General features: G+C 37.6%; 1 protein-coding gene across 3 annotated transcripts in view; it reads left to right on the top strand.

The window, feature by feature from the left end:
- Positions 1–25924, top strand: part of DPP6 (dipeptidyl peptidase like 6) — a 548682-nt gene that overhangs the window by 238497 nt on the left and 284261 nt on the right. The gene's annotated exons all lie outside the window — the stretch shown is intronic.

Below are 25924 nucleotides of genomic sequence, written 5' to 3'. Positions count from 1 at the left end.
TTTATTCACTACAACAGTTATTTATTTTCTGTGGGTTCTGCCCATAAAATTAAATATACCTATAAAAGTTTACTACAACATAAGACAAAATTAGTGAAAACTTTTTCACTTACATGAAAGTGTTGCATTGTTCAAAAATTAATATAGTCAGATATTCATTGGCGTAATTGTGATTTTTTGTTTTGTTTTATATAGAGAGAGACAGCTGATTGAGATGTAAGTTGTGGATACACAGATGTGGAACCTAAATGTCATGTGGTGGGCTTTATATCCACCTCATTCACCTTTGGGATGTAGGACCCCATGAAAGACCTGCCAAGGAAATGTCCTCAGTTGGACAGGGCAGCTCAGAAAGTTTCAACTGTCTTTGCAAGTTCAGACATTCGGAGGTTGCTTGAAGATATAGGAGAGTTTAACTTTTGTTAACTTTCTGTTTCAGCTTGAGTTACATTCCTACCAGGGATGACATCAGAACTTCTTTTAGCACAGGGTCAGCATTTTAAAAGAAAACTTACAGAAGAAATAATGCTTTCAAAATATCACACTGCTGCTCAAGCACTTTAGCAATGTAAAATTGAAAAGCCAGAAAGCTAATGAAAATATGTATTTAAAACTTTTTTAGAAGTCTTCATTTTTTTAATTTATTTTTTTTTTTTTATTTTTTTTTGAAATCACTTACTATCTGCAATTCTTATTTCACAGTAAAACATTCTAAGATGTTAATAACTGCATATCTATTTGGAAGTCAGTCTTGCTGATGCTGTGCTAATGGCCATTTCTAATCACTGTTAGCAGCAACAGCATGCTGTAGAAAATTTACGTTAGCATTTCCAGTCAGCATTTTCATTATGAATTACGAGATCCAAGGTTTCTAAAGTGAAATCCTGGTCTGCTTGAAGTCGTTGGCAAACTTCCATCAGCTTTGGTAGGTCACGAATTAGATGCTGAGGGTCTTCTGGGTGAATGCATCTAATTTAACAAGCCATGTGGCACAGGGTCTTTGCTAAATTGCTTGCACAATTAGGTAGTTTCAAATGTTCTGCTTATTTAAATGAGATGAAACATTCTTAATTGGCTTAATTTATTTTTAAATTATGAAGAGAAAGAAAGGAGGAAGGACAGCACCGGAATTCATCTCTCCTCTTGAGCTTCTTTGATCTGGCATTATTTACAAGCACATCTCCATCTCCTTTTGCTCTTTCTAAAAGTACCCATACAGGCTGCATCAGCACGTGTTTAGCTACTATGGACTGAGCTTCTCGGCACTAGAGAAACAATGATGGGGAGCCAGTACTTGGCCTTTAATTCATTTTAAGTAACAATTATGACCTTCTTGGTAGAGTACTGGGGTTTGTTAAGTTTAAGTTATGGTTTATTAGGCAGCCTGTTCACTTTTGCAGTCAGTGATATCTCTCTATCAAGAAACACTTAGATAAATGTATATGCACAGAGGCATTCTTACTCAACTCAGTTACAAATTACCTTCTCCAAGGCAAACATTTATTACCCAACAGTTCATGCATCTTTGATAGAAGTATTTTACATAATCAAAGGAACATGTGAGCCTGCTTCAAGCTGGCAGCTGAGGAATACCACTGCTGGTTAGTTTTGCATACATTCTGTGCTAAATTAAATATTTAGTCTGAAAGTTTTATATGTTATACAAAATAATGCATAGAATTTAATGGCAAATAATACAGTCAATGAAAGCCTGACTATAAATGTTGAGCTTGTCCCAGGAACTCCTCTCGGGTCTGTATCTTTACAGGGTAATGGTGACTTCTCCTCTTTTGCCCAGCAACAGCACTGGAGGATGGAAAGGTGAAAGTATCCTTGAAGAAGTGTGGTGCAGAATATCTGCTTGGTATATAATTACTACATTTAGAGAGAATATACAGTGCCCTGGTGACAAAAAAAAAAAATTGCTCATATTAGAAAAATGGTGTTAATAGCTCAAAATGCCTCTGCAAATGCAGAAGTTTGCGTAATTACACAAATTTGGAGAGTGTAAAAGCCATATAAAAGTAACCATTTCTGATGGTAAATGAAAATGACAACTTCAGTTCTTAAGGAATTCACTTATGCAAACACTAGACTTTACTGAACTTTAAGGACTTGCTTTTAAGTGTTTTGTTAATTGCTCTGGGATAAGATCATTTTTTGTCTGAACTTGTTGGTTCATGTCTTTAGGCAGGATGACAACCTCCTGCCCACCCCTCACACCATACGATGAAAATCAGAGTGGCCTCCAGCCTAGACTGAGGACCTCATTAAGAGGGAAGGCTTCTCAGGAAGCCTTTATTTTGGACAGTTTCACCACATGCTGATAAACAGAGAAGAATTTAACTTTTCATCTCACTAACAGCAACTTCTGCATCCATTTTGTCCTTGCCTCAGACATGCTATTGTCCTATTTTTGGCAATTCTTCTCTGTTACATTTTCTTTTATTACTATTGGCTTCCAAATAAATCATGTGAGATTTCTGTTCTGCTCTAATACCTACAAGGGGGAAGAAGAGGGTCTCTTGTACCCTTCTGTGGTCAATATTAATTTTGGCACTCTTTTTTATTGCTGAAAAGGAAATTCCCTTCCTGTTTTCTGTATAAAGGAAAGGACAACAGCTGTATCTGAGGGACGACAGCAGGATGAGTGATTCTACTTGTGTGGTAAAAAGCCCAAGAGGGCATTTTGGTAAGCAGGAGAATTGATGGAGACCTGATAGGACACCTTTGGGAGTACGTAGCTTAAATCAGTTAGCCTCAGAGACTGAGAAGATGAGAAAAAGGTCTTTCTTAATATGTTGACTCTTAGTCTCATCCATCTGGGAAAGCTGTTTTTGTAATCAAAAGTTCTCTGTCATTCAAAGTATCCATTTGTTCTGAATGTCTCTATTGAGTGTATGTATTAGAATAGCTGAGTTGTGGTAAGTACAGTAAAGCTGCATCCTGTAGATACCAGCTCTCAGGGAATAATGAGGGCAGTGGCTCATAGGGAGATTTATCCCAAGGTTGTATTGACATCTAGACTTGGCCTTGTGCAAAGCTGAGCCCTCTCAAGCGAGGAAGCCTAGAGCTGACTTGGTTGGCCCTTTGGAAATATGGCCAGACTCCTATCAGGAAGGACAACAGTCTGATAGAATTGATTATCATCTTATTTAAAACTGGGATCTGGTCTGTACAAAAAACAAACAAACAAACAAACAACAACAACAACAAAAGTGAGGTGCATTTCTTGCAATTCCTTCTCTTATCCAGTTCTTTTTTTCCCCTTAACAGGTGGAGCAAACACTAGCTAGATCACCTGAATGAAACAGCTTTGTGGCTGCTTACCGCATTTCCCTGCTTTTACAGCTTCTACAGAACTTTTCTTGAGAACTAAGAATTTCTCAAGTAATAGCTTGATTGACAACAAGTATATAGTTTATTACTTTTCTCAACATTTTCTGTAGTTTCAGGCTATGTATAGACAGTGGATAGGACAAAAAGTCCTCTCACAGGACACGCATCTCACTGTCTTTCTTCCCTTGCAGAAGAGCAGACCCTCTTGGATCTGTAAGGAGGCTGATAGATGACTGTGACTAAGAGCCACACTAGAGTGCAATGAAGTTTTTTGGCACTTTGTTCTTAACAGCAGTGCTGCAAAGAGATGTGACACAGAGAGTTCCAATGCTCACTTCAGTCATGTTCCCTGTCAGCTCTGCTAGAATCACTTGTTTGCTCAGAAAATGCAGCAGTAACAGCACATACTACTTTAAATAAATTCAGCTTATTTTTAAAGCAATAAAATAATAAAATGAAGCTGAGATAGTTTTTGAAAGACACATGGATGTCTTCCTTCATATCATGGGATTTGTGGTGACTCATAAATTCTTTATGGATCCTTCTTCAACAACTTTGTGCCTCTAAAATATCAGCTAGCTTTTGTGGATTTATAACTAATTGGTACAGTCATCTTGGTATTACACAATCTGTTATATGAAAAACATAGATACTAAGTATGATGAAGGCTTTTGCTTTCCCATTCCATCTCTCTCAGGTTTCATGATTGCCTCAGAACGTGCATTTTAGGTATATATACACATTAATTTTGACCTTTGCAGATTATGGTCTTGGTTTTGCAATAGGCTTGCACATGAGGCATCCACTTAGCACATCCATGATTTCCTGTATGTTCAAAGCCTGTGTGGTCTGCTCTAGCTCTCCTACACATAGCAGTGCTCTGGGCAATGAACTACATGTAAATTAGACCTTGGTATCTGAGTACTAGGTACAACTCTGGCAGAAGCTATTCCTTGCTGACAACTACCCCGCAAAAAAAAGAGGGCATTGAGCTGTTTTGACAAGCTCAGCCTCTTGCTTTGGGTGCCTTAAGATCAGGCCTTAGCTTCTGTGGTAAACCTTACTCCTGTGTTTGTTTTTCTCTGCTATTTCTATTGTGTCTCTGTGTAAATTTTTCTACCTGTGAGAGTCTGTGGGGCTGTGGGGGTCTCCTCCTTGGAGAGCTCCAAAAGCCGCCTGGTCATGGGCCTGGGCACCCTGCTCTGGGTGGCTCTGCTGGAGCAGATTTGAGACTGATATCTTCCACATGTGCCTTCCAACCTCAGCCATTCTGTTATCTGTGATTTTGTAGACTGATACTATTTATATTATTTCTTCTGGTAAGCAGTCTAAAACCACTGCTCTGTTCTGATGTCTAGCTTGGGGACTGTGTCTGAGTAGCCAGATAGAGCTCCTGGGGTGTTTGCACAGAGAAAGGAACTCTATGCAGTTCGTTATGCTCTCAAGCTCTCCCATTCACAATTGGTACAGTTTCTGGCACTGTCTGGTCCCACCTCCCCATCATTGAGCATTCAAGGACCCACAGGGATGCCCCAAGTTTCTAGCTCCTTGCCATGGATGCTGCTGGGGTGGGTGCAGCCAGTAGGTATGTATCCTCCAATATGTGCAAACAGTGCCTATATTCCTTCATCAGCACCTCTGCACATAATTTCTTATCAGCTCCTTTTACACCAGGACAAGGTGAAAAGGATTCTGCCTTCCTGGTCTCTGATAAAATGCTTCTAAGAGTATCTTGAAGAGAACCCCTTTGCTTTTTTTCCTACATTATCAAATTCAGAAATCATATTTTCCTTACCCCATCTGTCTTGCTTTCTGCTCAATATGCATTTGTCTCCTTCAGCATTCTTTCAGAGGATTACATGTGGAGTAAGAGGAAATGATCAAAGGATTGGAACAATTAGTGTTTGAAAGCACAGTCAAATATGTATAAAATGCTTTGATTTAATGATGAGTAATGTGGAGACAGGTTGATGGCAGTCTACATATTTATGAAAGATGTAAACATGAGGAAAAAGAGAAAATATTTGTCATAACAAGACAGGGTTTAATTTACATTTAAGGAATTAAATTTTAAATGGAAAAATGCATGCTGAATACAAAGCAAAGCTTCCTGCTTGTAAAATCTCTTCAGCTGTGGAATAGTTCCCAGGGGATGTAGCTAAATCCCTTTAACATTATATGAAAATTTTCTACTGACCTAGAGAAAACACTGAAGTATTGATTTAGGAGAACCGTCTTGCATCAGTAAAGATGTGGTCTGAATGATCTAATTGTTTGGGGTTGTTTTCCATCACTAACTCCCAGGATTCAGCAGTCTTTGAATTTCTCAGGATTTGCAGAGGGTAAACAATCTCAGACAAGCAGTTTCTAGTTTTAGTGCTATGTAGTGAGGATGAACAGCAACTGCTGCAACGAGTGTTAGCCTTCATAAGGCTATTTTTCTATCTCATCTAATTGATCTGCAGGCTGAATTATATTTTGGCTTGGTGGAAAAACAAACAAACAAACACACACACACACAAGCACACAAAACAAAGTAAAAAGCCAAAAAACAACTCGTCTCCTGTTTGCACCAGCAGTGCTTTAACTGAGAAGTGCTAAAAATTTACTAGCAGGAGGAGCAGTGTTTGTGTAGTGCAGCTGATATGAGTCCAGAGAAGGTGATCCTGTTCAGACTGCCTATAGCAAAGATTATTGCTCAGATATATAGAAATTTCATAGGACAGCATAAACAGAAATTAATTCTCAAACAGCCCTCAGAGGCAGGCAAGCATCAGTATCCTTGTTTTATGGGCTCAGCTCCTCAGAAAGACTTCAAAACTTTGCCAAAATTGGAGGCATGGCATGAGCATCAGCTGCCTTGCATGCTGGAGTTACTCAGCACCTTTGAAAGCCAGCTTACTTGTGAGCATCTACAAATGGGCTTAGATGGCCAGCATTAGTCTCCTAGATTAGAAAAAATATGTCTTTACACATTAGCCAAAAGGAACTGATGCCAAAGTTGGAGTTGGAATGTAAGGTACTAGATTTTCCTCTATACCAGGCTTTATGTCTGTCTGCTCTTAGACAGGCATCCCCCATTCTATTCTAGCAGTTTCTTTAAGGCTTTTTCAACAGCACCTGCCTCTCTCAAAGCCTGGGTGATGCTTGATGATGCTTTTCCAAACTTGCTTAATACAAAACACCACTGTGCCCACCCGTGCAGAGCTCCCCCAACCTATCATGCAGGGGGAGCTGGCACAGCAGCTCCCTAAAGCTCAGGTGCATCCCTCCCCAGAGGTCTGACACTGAGAGCAATCTGGGGCAGCACTGCACCTCCTGGAGAGATGTACCACAGTGGAAGCATCAAGATGCAATGCCTGTGCAAGAGCTTTCAGCAACTACTACTGTTCTGCACTATTAAAGTGCTTCTAGCATTCAACGTAACAAAGTAGTGTTCAACATGCTGTGTTGACTCCAGACATGATCTGGGAATAGATTCAAAGTAAGAATTCTTCCCAAAGAAACAGATCTTTGCAGTGCTAAATACCAACCATTTTACTTTGAGTTTTCTGTACCTGATTAAAGAAAATACAGAGATGAAGTGGCAAATTTGTGTGTTACAGTTACACAGAATATATGTGTGTAGTTATGTGGATAAAAAGAGATAAAGAAAATAAGTGTAAGTGTAAGACAATAAGAGAATTTATTAAAATCCAAACAAAAAGATTACTTCAGAGATCAGTAACTGGTAGCTAACCTAACTGGGGGGAAAACCTTCCCTGGCTTATGTTAGATCAGAGGTGTATGTTATTGTTCATGAGAGGTTTCAGTCCTCCTGCTAATGTAAAGCAAGTTCAAGTGCCAAGGAACACCATCTTGATACAGAACCAATCAATTTTTTATTATCCAATAACTTACAAAGAATTTTCTTAATTTCTCTAAGGCAACTCAATAAGGTATTTTTAAATTTTCTTAATACAGCCGTGGTAAACAAATATCCATACTGCTGCTCTGAAGTGATTTTGTTCCCTATAAGCTAATCAATACATTTATTCTCTGATTTAGAACTAGGCTGGCTTTCTGACTTCTGCCCATAGAAAGCTCCAGGCCACTTCTGCTGAATCTCTTTACTTCCAATATTTTCTGGAAATCTTTATTTCCTATTAGCATAACTAAACAGCACAGAGAAGCCTACACTTATTACTTGTCTATGCTAAGCTCCTTCATGTATTGTTACATGATTCTGGATATCTCATTTTTGTTCCTTGCATTATCTTTTCCTAAGTAATACATATAGGACTATAGAAAGACTTAAGATTACACGATAGAACTGCATTTAGCTCAGTCTTTCTGCCATTCATCAGCATTACTTAGGATTTAGGTCAGTCATCTAAGGATTCATCTCCTAACTAGCAGATAGGTTTTCTTTGAATTGTTAAGTCTCACAGGTCTCTTCTTCCCACATCTCTGAAGTGGTTTATGAGAGGCTTTTTCATTTATAAGCTCCTGGCATGCTCAGATAACTTTCTTACATGGCTCGACACAGTATCAAAGTCCGTTATTTGCTTACCAAGCATAATCCCTCCTCTGGCCTCCCTGCAGAGGAAGACAGCTGAAGTACCAGCCTGCTTGGGACTCAGCCGAGCCCTGGCTGAGGGAGGCTTCATGCAGAAGAGCTTTTCATAAATGTCAAAATCCCTTCATTTGTGAGCCCAGTGCTGGTGATAAGAATTAAATATGGGAGAAGAAATAGGAGGAAAGGCAAAGGAATTGCATACTCAGAAGCAAAATAGCAGTTTTTACACATAAATACAGAGTTCTTGGTATCTAGTGTAATTCAAAAGAATTCAGAAACAGATTCCCCATGTCTTGGTATTCTGTGTTTTTATATATATGTATTTAAATATACACTGACAGATACACTCCACGTATGACACAGCCACAGCATACATGGCTCTGTGTCGGATGTGCACGTACAATAGCCATTCTCAGGGAGAAGAGCGATACTGCTTCAGAAAGAGGTGTTTGGAGAGAACTTTGAACACTGTTGAGGTAAAGCCATTCCGGCAGTACAAACTTGGGGAATATGAACCTCTCTTAACTTAAATGAACTCTATGTAGGTTGAAAAAACCTTTCTTTAATACTACTGAATCTTTGAAGTGGAAATCTGCACGTTGTGAGGGAATGACTGAAGTATGGAAGCCACCTGCCCACGAGAAGCCTGTAAAGGATACTCACCTGCACTGAGCAGTGCGACTGTGTAACAGGAGCTACTGCTCTATGCAGCTCTCTCTTTACACTGCCTATTTCTCAGCCCCAATACCAACACACAGACAGTGCACTGTAACAGTATGGAGTCACCTATCAAATGTGATGTCACATAACCATTCCAGAAATGTACAGGGCCCCAGGATGGAGACCTGGGACAGACAGCATTGACAGTGCGCTGTCAATGATAATGGTAGGTAAGAGGACGTAAAGTTTCTTAACTCAGGGACACAAAGAGAAACCTTGCAATAAACAGAGACCTGATCTCAAACAGTGCTGTTTGGGTTTCATGCGCACAGCAGAATTCATGGGGAACTTCACGGGGAAGATAATTTGATTCAGGTGAAGGTCTTCTCTGTTTCTCACTTACAGGAGAGAAATCTTCTTGTTCTGGTTTTGCAAAACTCCTCTCAGAAGAGCTGGGCCCTTGCACTCCCTCTGTTCAAGGATCAGCACCTTCCTGCTCCTGTCTCCATAGGCACAAGGTGCTTACAAAACTCCCACTCTAAAGCACCAAGACTGTACTTGCATTTACCAGGGATCTGCTAGCCCAGTCTTATGACTAGGGTCAAAAAAATACCAGCTTTTCTCCATCATGGTCACAAGCCAAGTTCAAGGGAAATCTAGTCAAGATGAAAAAATAACGGGAAGCTGCTTAGTTTCCAAGATGCCTGAGCAGAAAAAAAAATAAAAAATAATAATAACACTTGGGTAAAGGTGCTATTAAGCACTTCTGGTAGATATACATTTTTCCTGCAGGGAGAAAATAACTCATTATTATTATTATTACTATTTTTACAGTACCCTCATGCCTCATCTGTTTCCATAAAACAACTGCTGTGTATATGTAAAATGGAAGGCACACTGTGATGGCTGTTCAGAGAGTTTGACAATGAGATTGGCTGAATGTCCTATAACTTGTGAATTGTGAATGTCCTATAAATATTTTAAAACTTCTACTTCAGTTACAGCCTCACAGAAATCCATATTGAGGCTTCATTTTTCTAACAGCTGCCTTCAGAGTTGCAATTCTGACTGGTTTTGCTGCTGTGAAACTTAATCAAGAAAAACAGGTCATTGCCAGTTTGAGCCTACCCTCAACATATTTGGTTTAGGCTTGTATTACAGTAATCACCACTTGCTTGCGTAGGTTTATAATGTCAGACTGTTTCCCAGACCAATGGCCTCTAGGTCCCTTTACAAACACCTGTACAGTATTGTCAGGGATTAGTTCCACCAAGCATTTATTCTGTGGCTGTAGGGCTACGTGGAGTTTGCAGCCCTCTGATATGAAAGATGATTATTCTACCCGCAGGGATATGTTGTGTACAGTGTCCTTCAGGCCTCAAACCTAAGGCTTTGTGGGAAGTAGGTGAGAAGGACCTTCTGGACAAGATGCAACTGGAGAACCAGGTCGAGCTTCGTCCTTTGTCACTGATGCTCTGAGAAGGGTTTAGTTTAACTTGCAAATTGATTTTCTCTCTCTCTCTCTCTTTATTTTATTTTTTTCCTTTATATATATATATATATATATATATAATGGTTACAATAACATTTTCACACCTCACAAACATTCTGGGCAGATGATACCTACTGCGGAGGAAGAAGTATTCAGACACCACAGTAATTAGGATTGGGTTCGTGCATATATCAATGACAGTGAAACACCCTTGAATAATCTCTGCCTCAAAGCAAAATTTGACTTGCTTAATGATCTCATTTTGTCTTGTTGGGTGACTAAAAGGTTACGATAATCTCAGGAGATCCTGTAAATCCTCTGTTGAATCATTATGTGCAGTGGGGCTACTTTTTCTATAAAAACCTGAAGGAAATCAGAATTTCAGGATCTGTGACGAGAGGAATTTCCATTACAACTTAGGTATGAAAGGAACAGGCCTTCTGCTTTGCAGTCATTTTGTACTAGTATCGCTGATAGAGAGGTGTAAGTTAACCCCAGAAAGTGTATAGTAATTCAGTAAGAGCAGGGATAACAAAAATAAAAGTACAGCTTTAAAAAACAAAACAAAACAAAACAACAACAAAAAAATACCCTCCATGACTGAACATAATTTTCTGACTTTCTTTCATATCATATTTATTCGTACCAATACTATCAAATATCCATAAATACTATCTGGGAAACTCCTAGCCTAACCAATGATTTGAAAACTTATTTTCTTGTTAACAGATATCCTGCAGGAAGTACACTGCTTTCATTTCTGCAGATCTAGAGTCATCCACCATCTACCAAGTCCTGCACTTTCCAAAAACAAACAAATAAACAAACAAAAAAAAAGCATTCAGCTAACCATCTCACTGAAATATATTAGAGAGTTACTCCAGTCGTGTCTTGTTTTCTGCACTCTATAATAAGTACCAAGCAATTACTCTGTGGTTATGCAATTTGTAAAATTGATCTGCTAACTAAGAGTCTGATTCACTGACAAAGAAAAAGTGAAGGCAAATGAAATGTCTTCTGTAAAGGTTAAGTGCATATTTTATTTGTAACAGAGTATTATGGATCTCCCCAGTGTAGTTTTGTGTATTTGAGCAGCAGTGTGAAGATGAAGTTTCTTAAAAGTTGCAGTTTTGTAGTTAGTGAAATTTCTGAATCCTGACTGCTGTGGATGGTCTCAGGGGCAGATTCTCCAGTGCCAACTAACATGACCTTGCTCATCTTTGATCATTTCCTTCTGTATGGATATTAGTTCTTGTCTGTCTTCGCTACCAGACTGACCATTTCCACAGAGATTGTGTGATCTCTAATGTATTTGTTAAATTTTGCTTCTTTGTCAACTTTTGTTAAGAGCAACCACAAGCTCCTGTCAGGGCAGACGTATGTGCAGCATAGTCAGATCTGTTTTGTTTCCTTAGAAAACCAGATTTTAGAATCAGATTGAAAGTAAGTGCCTAGTGAGGAGTTCTGAGTCTTATTTCCTATGTTTTTGAGAATGCGATGGTGCTCTGACAGGTCCACAGTCAGAAGCAAAAACAGTGATAGTAGGTTTTTGGTAATAATTCATAAATTGTTTGGGATCCTCAGCAGCAGATTCTGTGCCAGAAGACTAGGAGATATGTTACAGAAAAATGTAGAGCAAAACCTGTTGTCTGTACAGAGAGACTGTAATATGGGGTAAAGCTGGAGACAGCACAAAGTCTTCACCCCTTCATTCTGGGACTTCGATTTTCTGGAGGTTACATCCAGACAGTGAATGAAGCTTTTCCTTCAGCCTTTGCCACTAACAAAATTTGTCACATCATGAATTCTGAGGACAGGTGGGGCAGAATCAATTTGTACCCTGTTTCATCCAGTAAATTACAGCAAAAATTGTACCTTGGAAAAACAAACAAACAAACAAACAAACAAACAAAAAAACAAACACAGATTTGACTGTTGCACATAGCAAATCTTGCTCAAATATTTAGTGTGGAAATAATTTTTGTAGCTTCTTTTGTAGCCTTTACCTGTCTTCGATGTGCAATTTGTTACACCCTTTCAGTAGATGTGCAGTTTCTTATACCCTTGCAGTAGAACAAATACCACTCCCAAAAGACCACAGATTGGAAGAGGAGGCATAGATTTCCAATCTTTGCAGTCTAAAGAAATGTGCTTCATATCAAGTGAGATTTGGCTAAACAGAGAGATATGGATCCAGTTTTTAGCAGCTTTCAACCTGTGAGCCAACCTGTGAGCCAATGTCACTAAATTAAGCAGAACAGAACCTTTTCTGGAGCAAGAAGAAATGATGTTTGAGCACCCTGCCAGTTCATGGGTGATTAGCATATGCCTTTGCTCATTACTTCGTCAAGAAACTTGCTCCCAGTCAAATGACAAGAAATGAGAAATGCTTTAACTAATCCAAAATTATTTTTCTGTAATTAGTGCAATCTTGAGGAAAAGAAGTTGAGGTTACTGGCAATATTTCCTGAAGAACTATTTGTACCAACAGTGATTACCTAGAAGTACTGTCATGTTTTGCAGTCCTGTATACTTGTGGGGGGATGTGTTCCATACTGTGGTCCCTGGCTTTTGCTGTACGCTGCCTGAGTGCTCATCAGCTAAGCACAAATGCCAAAATTCTGTCCCCATGCAGGTCTTCGATCAAGCTACCTACTTCTCCAAGAGCTAATAACTATATAAACATAACTAGGGACAGTTTATACATATTTTTAGGGTACATGTGACCTCCAGTGTAAGGTTAAGGTTAAAACCATATAACCATAGTTGTCCACCCCATTGCACTTCATTTACATTGATGGCTTGATATGTCTGTCATTACTCAGCTGTTAACTGTTACAGCACAGCTGCAACAAGCTCTTGCTTCAAAGTTTCTTGGCAAAATTCAAAACCCACAGAAACAATTCTATGAATTGTGGCCACTGCATCTTAGTTTATGTAGTGGTAATGCAATAACAGGTTTCACTGTGGAAATGAAAGCCACCTCTAAAATTGAATAATTGAATGCATACAGCCTATTCTGTGAATGCATGAAACTTTTTGGTTTTGCATACTTGAAGACTTGTACATGTAGTTTAATATTATTTCATTAATAATAATGAAACAAAATATAGGTTAAGTCATGAATCAGTGCATTATTTAGAATCAGCATATTCTATAATTTCCTTGATAACTTTTAGATTTCTGAATGTGAAATATAAAATATCTGCTCTAGTGATAATTGTAAAATAATCCCAAACGTTCTACATTATGTTAATCCAACAAATGTGTGTTTAGGTTGTCTAGTACTTAATACTCTGTGAGTCAAAAATATACATTTTTTTTTCCTGAGTACAGTTACCAATAAAATAGTGTCTATTCTGGACAAGTAATTGAAAAGCTGGCACTGTTCCTGTGAATGAGTACAAAAGGTACCACAAAAGGTAGCCCAGCAGCTTTTCTTCTATAGTTGTAATTTGCACAATGCATCCTTTTTTTTTCTTTTTTTTTCTTTTTTTTTTCTTTTTTTTTTTTTTCCCTTCTGTCTATATAAGGCAGCTGTACAACAATTACTGTCAGCATAAAATGAGCAAGCTTGCAAATTGTCTTCAAAGTCATCCAAGAAAGCAACTTTATCCTTCAAAGTTACTGAAATATTATATTGATATTATATACAAGTATTCAGATAATTTATACGTTTTCTTTGGGATAAGTTAAGTGCACTTTACGTGTTTTATCTGGATGACTCCTAATGCATGGAAATGTGAATTATTCATAAGTTGCCTCTTGGTTCTAGGAGTCTTTATAAAGCTTTTGTTTGCTAATGCATTTGATAGGCTATTTTGTGCACTAACACATTATATAGATAATTCTAGCAATAAAATAAATGCTAAATTATGCATTCTGTAGTTCTGCATTAAGAGCTAGTACAGTGTGCTTCATCATTTTTCCTCTGTTCTACTTCACAAATCTAAAGATAATTGATACTGTGAAACTATCATCTAAATCATTGAAAATACACTGCTGTTGAACGATTGCTGTACATGTTGATGTAAAATTGGTGGTGTTGACAAATTTATTAAAGCAATGAAAGCCTAAATACCTAACCTGGATGCTTCAATATATTACCCAGATTACATTTTCAGCTTCTTAAATTTGTAATAGGAAAAAACAGAATTTATAGTCATTATCCAAACAAAACAACGGATAATAATCTTGAGTGCTTGTGTGTGAATGATGGGCTTTAGTTAAACTGATGTCCTAACACCCCCTCCCACCAAAAAAAAAAAAAAAAAAAAAAGAAAAAGACAGAACAACTCCAATTTTCCACCCAAAAAGATATAGGATCTAAGGGGCTACAAACACCCATTTCTTCTTTTTGAATCACAAGAGGTTATGGATGAAAGTATTGCTGAAGCAATATCCATGAAGTTTTCTCATTGCAAAATAGTGAATCCTACTGGGGAAGGGAGGACTCTGCACACATGAAGAGCCCTGATGGATGTGAAGGTGATGTGATGACTGGCTCCAACTACTTCCTGACAGATCCTCTGTGACAGCAGCTCCTCTCACATTTCCCCAGTCAAGAATAGTTGTGATAATAGTTAACTAACAACATTAATAAAATACGGAGTTTCAAGTGCTTATCACTAGTTAGTAACTGAGTTAATTCTTTGCTTATGCTCTGGGGTATCTTTCACCATTGGATGTCCTCAGAAACATCAGCATCAATGCTGTCAGGCAGGGCAAAGCCCTTTGCTTCTGGTTGGTCATGCTGTCCTTGGAGACAATTGCCAACAAGTTAGCATGCTTATGCTCATATTTCATGATCAGGGTCTTAATAGTTTTCTGCAATCTCTCAAACTCTTTATTAGGATTACTATCTGCTATCTACTGGCCATTTTGATACAGGATCTCTCTACAGCTATGACTTGCATTGCTAGATTGGTCATATCTTTCCCCACATATGTTAGCATTCAAAGGAACTTTTGTATTCCATCCATGCCCATGAGACGTGGCTTTGGATTATGACTTAAACCTAGATGTGGTCTTCCTGTATGCTTGCCAGTGCTAACTCAGCCGCAGGCATATACAGTGGACCCTTGTGAGTTTGAATACGTTGGCACCACAGCATCCTTTTGCTTAGTAAAAGTTCTTATTATCAGCATGTGTATACTGTGGTAAATATATATCCCTCAGGTACACTGATAAGCTTTTTTCACTGGAAAATGGTATTTCAGCAAAGGTATCAAAAGAAACTGTAACCCTAGAAACAAGTACAAAGCACAAAAAACACCTGAGGCAAAAACAGAGGCAGAAACAAAACTGCCTTCTGATTTAATGAGATTACCTTTTATGAGGAATTTGTAATTATGAATTTAGCTTAGTGTCTTGAATGCTGTTTGGCCCCCTTAGGTCTTGCTCTTCTTCAGCCAGATCCTGAATTTTATATAAGCTACCTGAGCACCTTCTAGTGCTAGGACTGTATACCACTTTTACACCATCACTGATAAGAACTGAAGGGATTAGATGTCCTGTTGCTTATGTAGAAATTGAACTATAGGGGAAAACAATCTGCCATGGAATTTGGTACTGAGCCTAGCACCAAATCCATGCTCTGGAGAACAGACTGAGCCCTGCTCAGTGTCTGGCTTGCTAGGTCCTGTCAGGAAGGTGTTTGTCTATTGGGTTCGTATCTTGCCTCTGGCAATGAGTAATATGTAATGTTTTAAAAAAGGGGGGAAAAAAGAAACCCAAAACATAGTGCACTTAACCAGTGCTATTAATTCATTCTCAATGCCCTACAGGCATCTTTGTACATTCTCTAACCTGATCTCCAATGAGTCTTGCCTCAGGTTCTATAAATTAAAAATAATTACTGCCAATGAAAATTTTTAAAATCTGGATTCAACTAAACTATCTTAATTAACTTAGAGCTGTTTTTCCTTAGTTTTTGAAAAAGGAGCAGTCTTAAATACAACACCTAACAGAGAAAGAGGGTTGCACTGCACATTTTTCCAAATGCAGACCAGCAGAATTCTTATTTCACTTGCATGGTTCAGGTGGATTTATTAAACATTTCCCATTCCTTTTTTTTTTTCATATACCTCCCACTTTGCTATAACCCCAAAGGATACTTTTAATAACATTACACTATTCTTAAGAATCACTGGTAATCCCCACCTATGAATTTAGCTTTTAAGTGGTTGAAAAGCACAACACGTGTAAATGTTTCATGAGTTAGATTTACGTTTACTACTGGAAAAAAAAAATCTGCCATAGTATTTTTTATTTATTTATTTATTTTGCTAATGTTTTCTTAGAGACATGCTGAAAATATTCTCTTTTCCTGCTGCATTATCTTTCCTTTCTTTCTGTATTTTTATTGCTTCTGGTAATTTGGTTGATAATCACTTGAGTGTATGAGTTATGGGAAGGCATACTTACCAGAACGAATTACAATATTTTAATTTTTTTACTTTTGAAAAAGTTATAAAAATTGTGATTATATATTTATTTATTTTAAGATTATTTCATCTTTCTCTTGGAACTTCAGAGCTTTTCTGAATTTCCAGGGCATCCATTGGTTAAAAGTCATCAGAATGTAGTTATTCATCATTCTTGAATTTAGCGTGTGGATGGATGAACAAATTTGGAGGGAGTCCAGATCTTCATAAACTTTGTGAATTAGGATACAGGCACTTAATAAAACATATCATGATTTAATTAATCCTTAATATAATGGGAAACATTTATATATTACTTGATCTTTATGCTTATTAGTTTACAAAATATTTGTTTGCAAGTGCAGCAGATTATTCAAATAAGGATCTCTGTTTTAATTTAAGCGTTCTTTTCACACTAGGGAAAATTTAGCATGACGTACTCCTGAACTAGAATTCTCCATTCTCATCACTTGCAGCCTGATGTTACCCTGTACTTTTCTCATGGAAATGTAGTTATAGGGCAAGAGCTTCAGGCTCCTGTGTTGCACTGCTACCTGGGATCGAAAAGAGTGGAGGACCTATAGTAGATAATGTGATCGAGTACCATAGTCATGTAGAATGTAAACACAGCACAAGTCCTAACAAAAATTTAACGTGTTCCTAACAGAGAGGGGTCAGTATTGTGTCTCATGGAAGAGCTTTGCCTCTTCTGTTCCCTTTTGGTCCTGTTACAGTATACTATGGATGTTGGTGTATCAACAGAAAAGGAGAAGGGAGCTGTCTAAGCTAGTCTGGAAGCATTAAGACCTAGATCTGCTTACAAAGGCACAAGTTGGATATAAGATTTTCATTTACCTGGTTGCATTCTGGATTTCAGCTGCAATCATCTTATGGAAATGACTGATGTGAACTTGTCCTAATCACATAATAGGTTTGAAAAGTCATTTTTCATGGGACAGGGTATGAAATAAAATGTTGGACACTTCAGCGATCTACTGTTTTACATATTACTTGGCTTGATCTATTACTAAATAGACTGATTTGAAATAAGATAATTTGCAGAATCAATTGCAACAGTCCATCCACTTTTTGAAGTAAAACTTCAGGTTTGTCAACTGTGGAATGACTATAGAAGGACCAATGATGGAGAGGGCTCTGCAGCTCTGGAAAGTCAAGACCAGTGAGGAAAGTGTGGTTAGCAAAGCATTTTCCTAAGCATTCCTATTGCTTAAAGAAGTAACAGAACTGTGTGCTTCCCCATTTAATAACTCAACAGAGGTTACAGTCTTTTTTTCTTGTCCCTCACACTTCCCATATTGAAACCAAAATTGGTTTTATTATTTTATTTTATTTTATTTTATTTTATTTTATTTTATTTTATTTTATTTTATTTTATTTTATTTTATTTTATTTTATTTTATTTTATTTTATTTTATTTTTATTTTATTTTCCATTTTCTGTTTCTTTCTTTTCTGCTTTCTTTGTTGGGGAAAAAAAAAAAAACAATACAGAGAAGAATTGTGGACTTCAACTATCCAATTTATTTTTAAGCAAGAGACAGTGCTTTCAAAGAGAACAAATCTAATCTCTTCAGAAATGCTCTCCTGTCAAGATTTAAATTGCAGAATCTCCCAAGTATAACATGTAGAGTCATTGTTAAGGAGATTAGGCCAATTTGTACAATTGGTTCTAGAATCCCCAAATTAACATGAAGTTAGTGTGGTCATACTGATAAGTGAGAATATTAATGAGACAATCATAAGATTTGATCTGCAAAAATAATTTGAGTTTTGTTTTGTGTTTTTTTTTTTTTTTTTTTTTTTTTTTAGTAGTAGTAGTATTTTAACAGGGTAATTAGGAAAAAAAAAAAAAAAAACAATTCAAATTTTACTGATTTAATTTCCCATAGTCCATATAAGGACATAAAAATATTAATAAATGTCTATGTGGAACGCTAATTTATTATATCTTCTTAAATGCTCTACTTAAATTTTGTGTTCGTCGTTATTCTTTGTGCATTGCCATACTTTACAGCTGAGATTTCTGAGATACATACTTCCCAGTGACATTTATGGGAATGGTACATCAAAATCCACTAGGTGGCTTTGAAATTCTCTGATATATTTTCAGTGTACTGTGGAAATACTACTGAATTTATCCTTACACCACCCCTCAGAGACAGGTAAATATCCTTTAAATATATTTTATTGAAGATGAACTCTGCAGAACAGAAACATGAGAGATATAATGGGTCTAATCCTATTGACTTAATCTGGCATTGGAAGCATAATTTTGAGCCAAAACCATTAAGCATTCATCAGTAAAACTACTCTGATAACATATTTGCCTAATACTATTAAAAAATAGGAGATAGAAAAAATATTTTTTTTTTTTTTTGGTGTGTGAAGGAGGAGAGTATATTTTCATATATTCAGAAGTGAAAACCAAAATATGTATTTATAATTATCGCTATAATACCTCATGGGAGAAGTAGCTGTTGAGCTCCATATTACCTTGTCTTCCTTAGCAGAACTACATGATGCTGTATTGTATTCTCACTTGGACCCAACGGCACCTCTGGTTACAAAACAAACTGCCAGTGTATTGTGCATAGTCTGATATCATTGATAGACAAAGTAACCAATTTGCCATTAGGCAAACTAGATTTTTATTATTAATATAATCGTATGATATTAAAAATAATATTTCCTGAAGAAAAAAAAAAAAAAGGCAGGGAGGTGAAAGAAAGAAAGAAAGAAATCTGTCTGGATATCTGTCAAGAACATTTTCATTGTGTTGAAAACACAGTTTCTCATCAAAACAATGTTGACCAGCTAATTATTTATCTAACAGACTCAGTTAGCAAGAATGGACAGTTGGTTTTTTTTGCTTGTTTGTTTGGTTTTTGTTTGTTTGTTTGTTTGTTTTTTCCCCATAGCCTTTAATTTCTGTGTAATTCTTCTACACTTTGTAAGTGGCCTTTCCTCTCTGTTCACCACTTGTAAGACCTCATGTGAAGTACTGCGTCTGGTTTGGGGACCCTTCTAAAAGCTTCTTTAATGTGTGATTGAAATCAGATATTAGGAAATGATTATAAAGTTAAGAGCAGGATAACGTTACCTTTCAGCATGGTGGAAATCCTGTTATTGGAAGTGTATCAGGATATCCTGGACAAACACCTTTCAGAAATGGCCTGGGGCAGTTATTTTTTCTGGAAGGATAGTCAGATGAAACCACCCCTTGCAGGTTCTTCCACACTGGATTTCTATGATTTTTCGGTAATAAATAAGATAAAGTGCAGGGTCGGTGCCTTGGCTCAGCTGCAGTCTTCTTGTGTGACCTTGGGTACATCAGTTAATTTGAGCCGTGTTTCAACTCTTCAACTCCAAAATGGAGATTACTATTAGTGTTTAGTATTAAAGGTGCAGTGAAGGTATAGTCCATTAATGCTTTTAAAGCTCTGGCATATTACATTAATGATAAAGATAAAGAAATGTCCTCGCCCTGCAGAATTTATAATCCTAAAAGGTCAAACGAAGAATGTGAGAGGAAGTATCAATGCCTTTGTCTTACAGATGAACAACAGAGCCAAATAGAGAAGTGATTTGTTAAATGTGTTAAAGCAGAACTGAAACAAACCCCCCAGATTTATGGTGTATTCCTTTCTCTCTTATCATGAACACCACAAATGTTGTGATTTTCTTTCTTGAAGCTCCTCCTTCAGAGTTTCTGTATGGGAGTTGTTTTTCCTGGCAGCTTTAGTAGGAGCAGTACAACCTGCAGACGTTCAGGTTTATTTCTAGACTGCAGCAAGTATTTCCAAATTAACAGGGTAACCCTCTGGCTTAGTGCATCTTCCCTTCTTCTGCCCAGCCACAACATGTTCACACTGATGTCTATTTCAAAGGGTGACTTTTTTTATTTTTATGTTTTTTTGTCCATTGGATGGGCATTTCTATTAATAATGCATATTTACTTTCTTTCATGGCTTCCTGGCATTGCTTTGTGCTTTTAGACTTCAAGATCATTGGACCAGAAACCCCAGCAGCTGCCAGTCAGCTTGATCCAACACTCCCTCACGTTCAAAGCTTGTTTCCTTCAGCCAGCTGTGAGTGCTGCAGCACTCCTCCTATTTTTGCATAAGTAAAAATGATCTCTACAGCTTTGCTGTGCTTTGTAGAATTTACCAAGGCCTGAGGCAAACCCCACTAAATAACTTATTTATTTTTAAAAATACATTCATCTGAGAAAACACATGAAAGGGCTGGAATTACTATGGGAAGCACTTCACCTTGGGGTGGGAGCTGCTTCCTCCGTGTCCAGCGATGGTACACGCAGCACAACCAGTGACTCACCAGATTACTGCTCGGGTGGAACAGGCTGTCACGGGCTGATGCGTGATGCCACCGGCAGGACATCGTCTCCTAGCAACTACTGAGAGTTGCTGTCTTCACATTTAACCCTTCCAAATTTTCCCCATGTGCCAGGACGCCACCAGGATGTGTTTGCACAGCAGCTTCTGCTGCAGTTTAATCAATACTTCTCTTTGAACAACGTGGGGCAGGCCAGAGGGCTCTAGCAAATTGACTTGCCTGAATCAGATGGATCAATCCGTGATGCTGATGTGATGGCATGAAACTTTTTCCCCTTCTCTCACCTTCCCATTTCTTTTCCCCATGCCTTTTAGAAGGGAAAATTGTTTCTGCTTTGCTTTCATTGAAGTCTACCTTAAAACACACTATTCTGTAAAGCCCTTATTTCGGGATATCCAAAAGGAATATTTTAAAATATTCAACTAGTTTAAATATGGTGCAGGAAGATTAATTAGCAGTGTGACCTCTGAACTTTATTTCACTTTATTATATATCAATAGATAGATGATGCATCAGCATGACCCAGCAGTTCCCCTCCAGTTCCTGCTTCCCACCACATGCAATACATCTTCAGTGTGACAGCAGAAATGAAGTTTCTGTATGAAGAGGAAAATTAATTAAAAAACAAAACAAAACAAAACAAAAACTGTTTGTAAGGTCTTTCACTACACTTAAAAATAAAAAAATAAAAAAAAATATATAGAGGTGGATTTTATGGAACAAATTCAATCTCAGCAACCTAAGTAGAAGAAATCATGGTGTCATTGATTTAGAGGTACATAAGCATTAAAGTGGCAAGAGCAGGTGCTTATCAGTTCTGGGCTGGTAAGAGATGGCTCATGCCCAAGTCACTGTCTTTAGTAAACTGTCTTTTGCCTCCAGTCATCACAGAAATGAACTTGGGTCTTTGTTTAACCCTTTTCATGTATCTGTGCATTTGAGTCCAAGTACACTTATCTGAATGGAAAAAAAAAAATCACTTCATGCTTTTCTTTAAGTATCATTAAAAGCATTTGATGATGAACGTATGTTGTGCACACCAGGCGGGCAGGTGTATGAACCAAAAGTTTTATCCCTGTGCCTTGTCCTGAAGTGCTACCCTGCTTGTTGGCTGTCCCATCTGGATATGAGCCAGCAGTGTGCCCAGGTGGCCAAGAAAGCTGACGGCATCCAGGCCTGCATCAACAATAGTGCGGCCAGCAGGACTAGGGAAATGATTGTCCCCTTGTACACAACACTGGTGAGAGCACACCTTAAATATTGTGTTCAGTTTTTGGCCCCTCACCCCAGGAAGGATATTGAGCTGCTCAAGCATGTGCAGAGAAGAGCAATGAAGATGAAGGGACTGGAGAACAAGAGCTATGAGGAGCAGCTGAAGGAACTGGTATGGTTTGTTTGAGAGAAGAGGAGGCTGAGGACCTTGTTGCTCTCTACAACTACCTGGAAGGAGGTTGCAGCAAAGTGCATGTTGGTCTCATTTCTTGGGTGACAAGCAATAGGACTCAGGTAACAAATGACAGCATGGGAGGAAATGGTCTCAAGCCCACTGGGCTACGTTTAGGTTGGACATTGGGAAGAATTTCTTCATGGAGAGGGTGCTCAGGCATGGGAAGGGGCTGCCCAGGGAAGTGGTGTCACCACCCCTGGAGGTATTTAAGAGATTTGTGGATGTGGTAGTGAGGGACAAGGTTTACTGATAGGACTCGGTAGGTCAGGTTGATGGTTGGACTTGATGATTCAGAAGGTTTTTTCCAACCTAGATGATTCTAATTGAAAAAGGCTCCCAAGAGCATACAAATGTTTCATTCGTACCCCACATCAGTGGGAGCTGAGCAGCTGGCACTTGCTGTGCATGAGCAATTTAGAAAACTGTTATTTGAAAATGAAGACCAAGAAGAGTCTCTCCTGATGTTTCACCATTTCTAGTTTGAACTGTGAATGACCAAGAGGGTGGTAAATATGCAGAAACAGGTTGCTGACACTGCATTCCCAACATACCTTGCAGAGGTTCCACAGTCAAAGGTCCTTTTTTTTTACCACACCTTACGAGAACTAAAATCCCTATTGTAAATCAGTAGTAGCCATCATCCATTATTTTTTTTTACTCATCTGATTGCAACAGCTCCACTACTGAGCAGTACTTTGCTGTAGTGCAATCTGTGTTCGTTTAAAAAAAAAAAAAAGGTTTCAGATTCTGCACAGGTTTGTGTAATATTGCAAATCTTTCAATATCTATTAGAGCTGAAACTTGAGGCGTGAATGTTAATGGTACTGAAATTTAACACTGTGATGATCTGATGAAGCTGCCTAAGGAGGTTTTTGTAAACCTTTTGTACAATATCTCTGCTTCTTTGCCAGTGAAAATTAACCTCTGCTTGCACAAAAATGAAACTTCACCTAACTCATTTAGATATAGCAGGGAAAAGAGAAAATCAATTCCTAACGAACAATATCACATTAAAAAGATCTAATTAGGAATGGCTTTTTTTTTTTTATTGCACTGATAATGGTAAGCTTTAAGAATGACATCATGACGAAATCCAATAGCTTACAACTGAGTGAATTTTTTAAGAAGGTGTTTTAACTACCGGATCAATAACATCACACAGCACATAATTAAATTGTACAGAAATTCTCAATAAGCAGTTATGTCAGAAAAGTAGTACTCTATTTTGAAATAAATTATACCTAATTTTGTGCTGCATGTACGTCTAAAAGTTTTGCGAATATTTCTAAGTGGGAATTTCTCTGTACACATCACACCGAGGACAAAGACTTCTCTATTTTGTCTTACTCATGATAAGCTGAAATTAGGTGGAAGAGTTTTCTGAATTTATGTAATAAACTTTCCCTGGAAATGTTATTTGGATTTCCATGCATCTTTCTTTTAAAGCTGGAACTTGTAGAAATATTAGAGACATACAAAGCCGTTCAATGTAGCTCCCATTATTTTCTTTTCAAATTATTATTATTATTATTATTATTATTATTATTATTACTACCGCTACTTTATTATTTCACAGAGCAGCAACTAAGAACAATTCTACTAACCAGAGATAGGCTTAATTTTAACTTTTCATCCAGGGTTAACACAGTCTTCAAACCAACTTCAGTTTTACAGAAGTGAAACATTCTCTAATGGGTTTTATTCAGCTACTGCATGGTTTAATACTTAGGATAATCCATCAAGGCTTGGATATAGCTCAGATACAATAATGTGCTGCATATCCATTACATCCAATGGCCCAAAGTATAATTTGCCAGTGGCAAAATTATTTTTTCTAAATGCGCACAGCTAATCTGCACTCACATATTTTGCCCACTGAGGGAACAGCATATCTAATGTGTAATCTTTTTGTAATGAGCCTATTACTCTGGTTTCTAGGTAGAGCTCCACCAGGCATATCTGTGGGCAGTTTTGTTCATACTCTCATTAAAAATTGTCTTAGTAAGATTAGCTGCTGTTTGGCAATTTGCATGGCTAGATATATTTGTTTATAACAAGAGCAGGAGATAATTAATACACTTTATACAGCAAGTTTCAACCATGGAACTAAAGAGGCACTAGATAAAATCATTTCTGTTTTTTTCTTTAACCAGTGAAGTGTAGCAAGAGTTTCAAAAAATGTAGGAAAAGAATTCAAGGTTACACAACAAAAGAATTTCTGTAGCACAGAACTTAGAGATAAGAAACAATGTGCTGCACATAATACTTCTGAGATTTGAATTAAAACTGCCAGGGATATTGGCAGTGGAGACGAGCACTGTAAGGCAGTGTTCTGCAAAAAGAGTTCATCACTGGTAACAGAATTTGAATTATGCTTTACTAGATTTCCTGCATATGTCAAAAATAAGTAATTGCCAATTATCCTGCTCAAAAGAGCTGGTGGGATACAATCATTTCACTTAAGCATAAGTGCAGAGCTGCAGAGCTGAGGAAAGAGCTCTGCAGAGGGAAAACTTCAAGAAATAGTTTCTGATAAATCAAGATAACTTCAAGTAAAGCAAAGACTAATTTTAGCTTGGTTCTGACATGTAGTTGTTCAACAGTACTTAATAATCTTCAGCAATATACCAGCTATAGCAATGGGTTAATTCAACAATACATATGCTGAACAAGGCAGTACCATTAACTTTATAGTTTGGGAAAGAAACTGAGCCACAGAGGCCGCGGCTCTCTTGGACTAATTATACAAAACCAAGAATGAATCTGGGTACTGTAAGCTTATCCACTGGAGTCTTCTTTCTCTGGATGGGCAGAAGAGAACTAATTAGAAAATACAATTCCTTATGTTCTGTGCTTATTTTTCCCTCCTGTCTGCATGAAAAAAAAAAAAAAAATGTTGAAACTGTACAGAAGCCGTTATATTTAGTTAGTTAGTTTAGTTAGTGTTCAGAACCAAAGCTCCAAATTTTTATTCCAGGTTCTGTTGTTACCTCATCCTAGGCATGTCACTTATTAGCTTCTCCAGTGACTAAAATGGAAATAATTAAACAGAGCAGTGGTGTTATGAGATGTACTTGTTTTAGATTGCTTTGGTATCTTTACAAGAATTATAAAGAAAGACCAAATATTGTAGTACTGCAATCTTTTCAATGTACAAAAAGATATGCCTAGGAACTGCATAGAAAATTTAAGAAAAAAAAAAAAATGACATAACCATATCATAATTGTATAGGCTTGCCTATAAATACACTCACCTTATTCAATACTTAGTATGACTAAACCCCCACTGGCACTGGTAGAACTGAGAACTGAGTTTGGCTCTAAATGTCAAGCAATTGTAGGTTTTTAAAATTTCTGGTTTTGTGTATATGTTTGTGTGATAAATATTTGGTTAGGAAGAGGTTTTGTAAACAGACTTCTGCCAGTTCAGACTTGATTGCAGATTAGAGGTGTCAACAGTTCTCTGAAACACCCACTCCCTCGATCCTAAGTGCCTACACACAAATTCCCAAAACTTGAGAACTGCAAATGGGGCCCATAATAAGTGCATGTGGGACAACCAGAGAATTTCCCCAGGCACAAAGGAAGTCCAGCAGTAGCAGTCTCCTGCATTAGCAGAGGGAGCACTCT

This window comes from Anas platyrhynchos, chromosome 2 (assembly GCF_047663525.1).
Source record: "Anas platyrhynchos isolate ZD024472 breed Pekin duck chromosome 2, IASCAAS_PekinDuck_T2T, whole genome shotgun sequence".
Classification (NCBI taxonomy): domain Eukaryota; kingdom Metazoa; phylum Chordata; class Aves; order Anseriformes; family Anatidae; genus Anas; species Anas platyrhynchos.
Note: the sequence above shows the minus strand (reverse complement) of the source record. Positions and strands in the feature narration are given on the sequence as shown.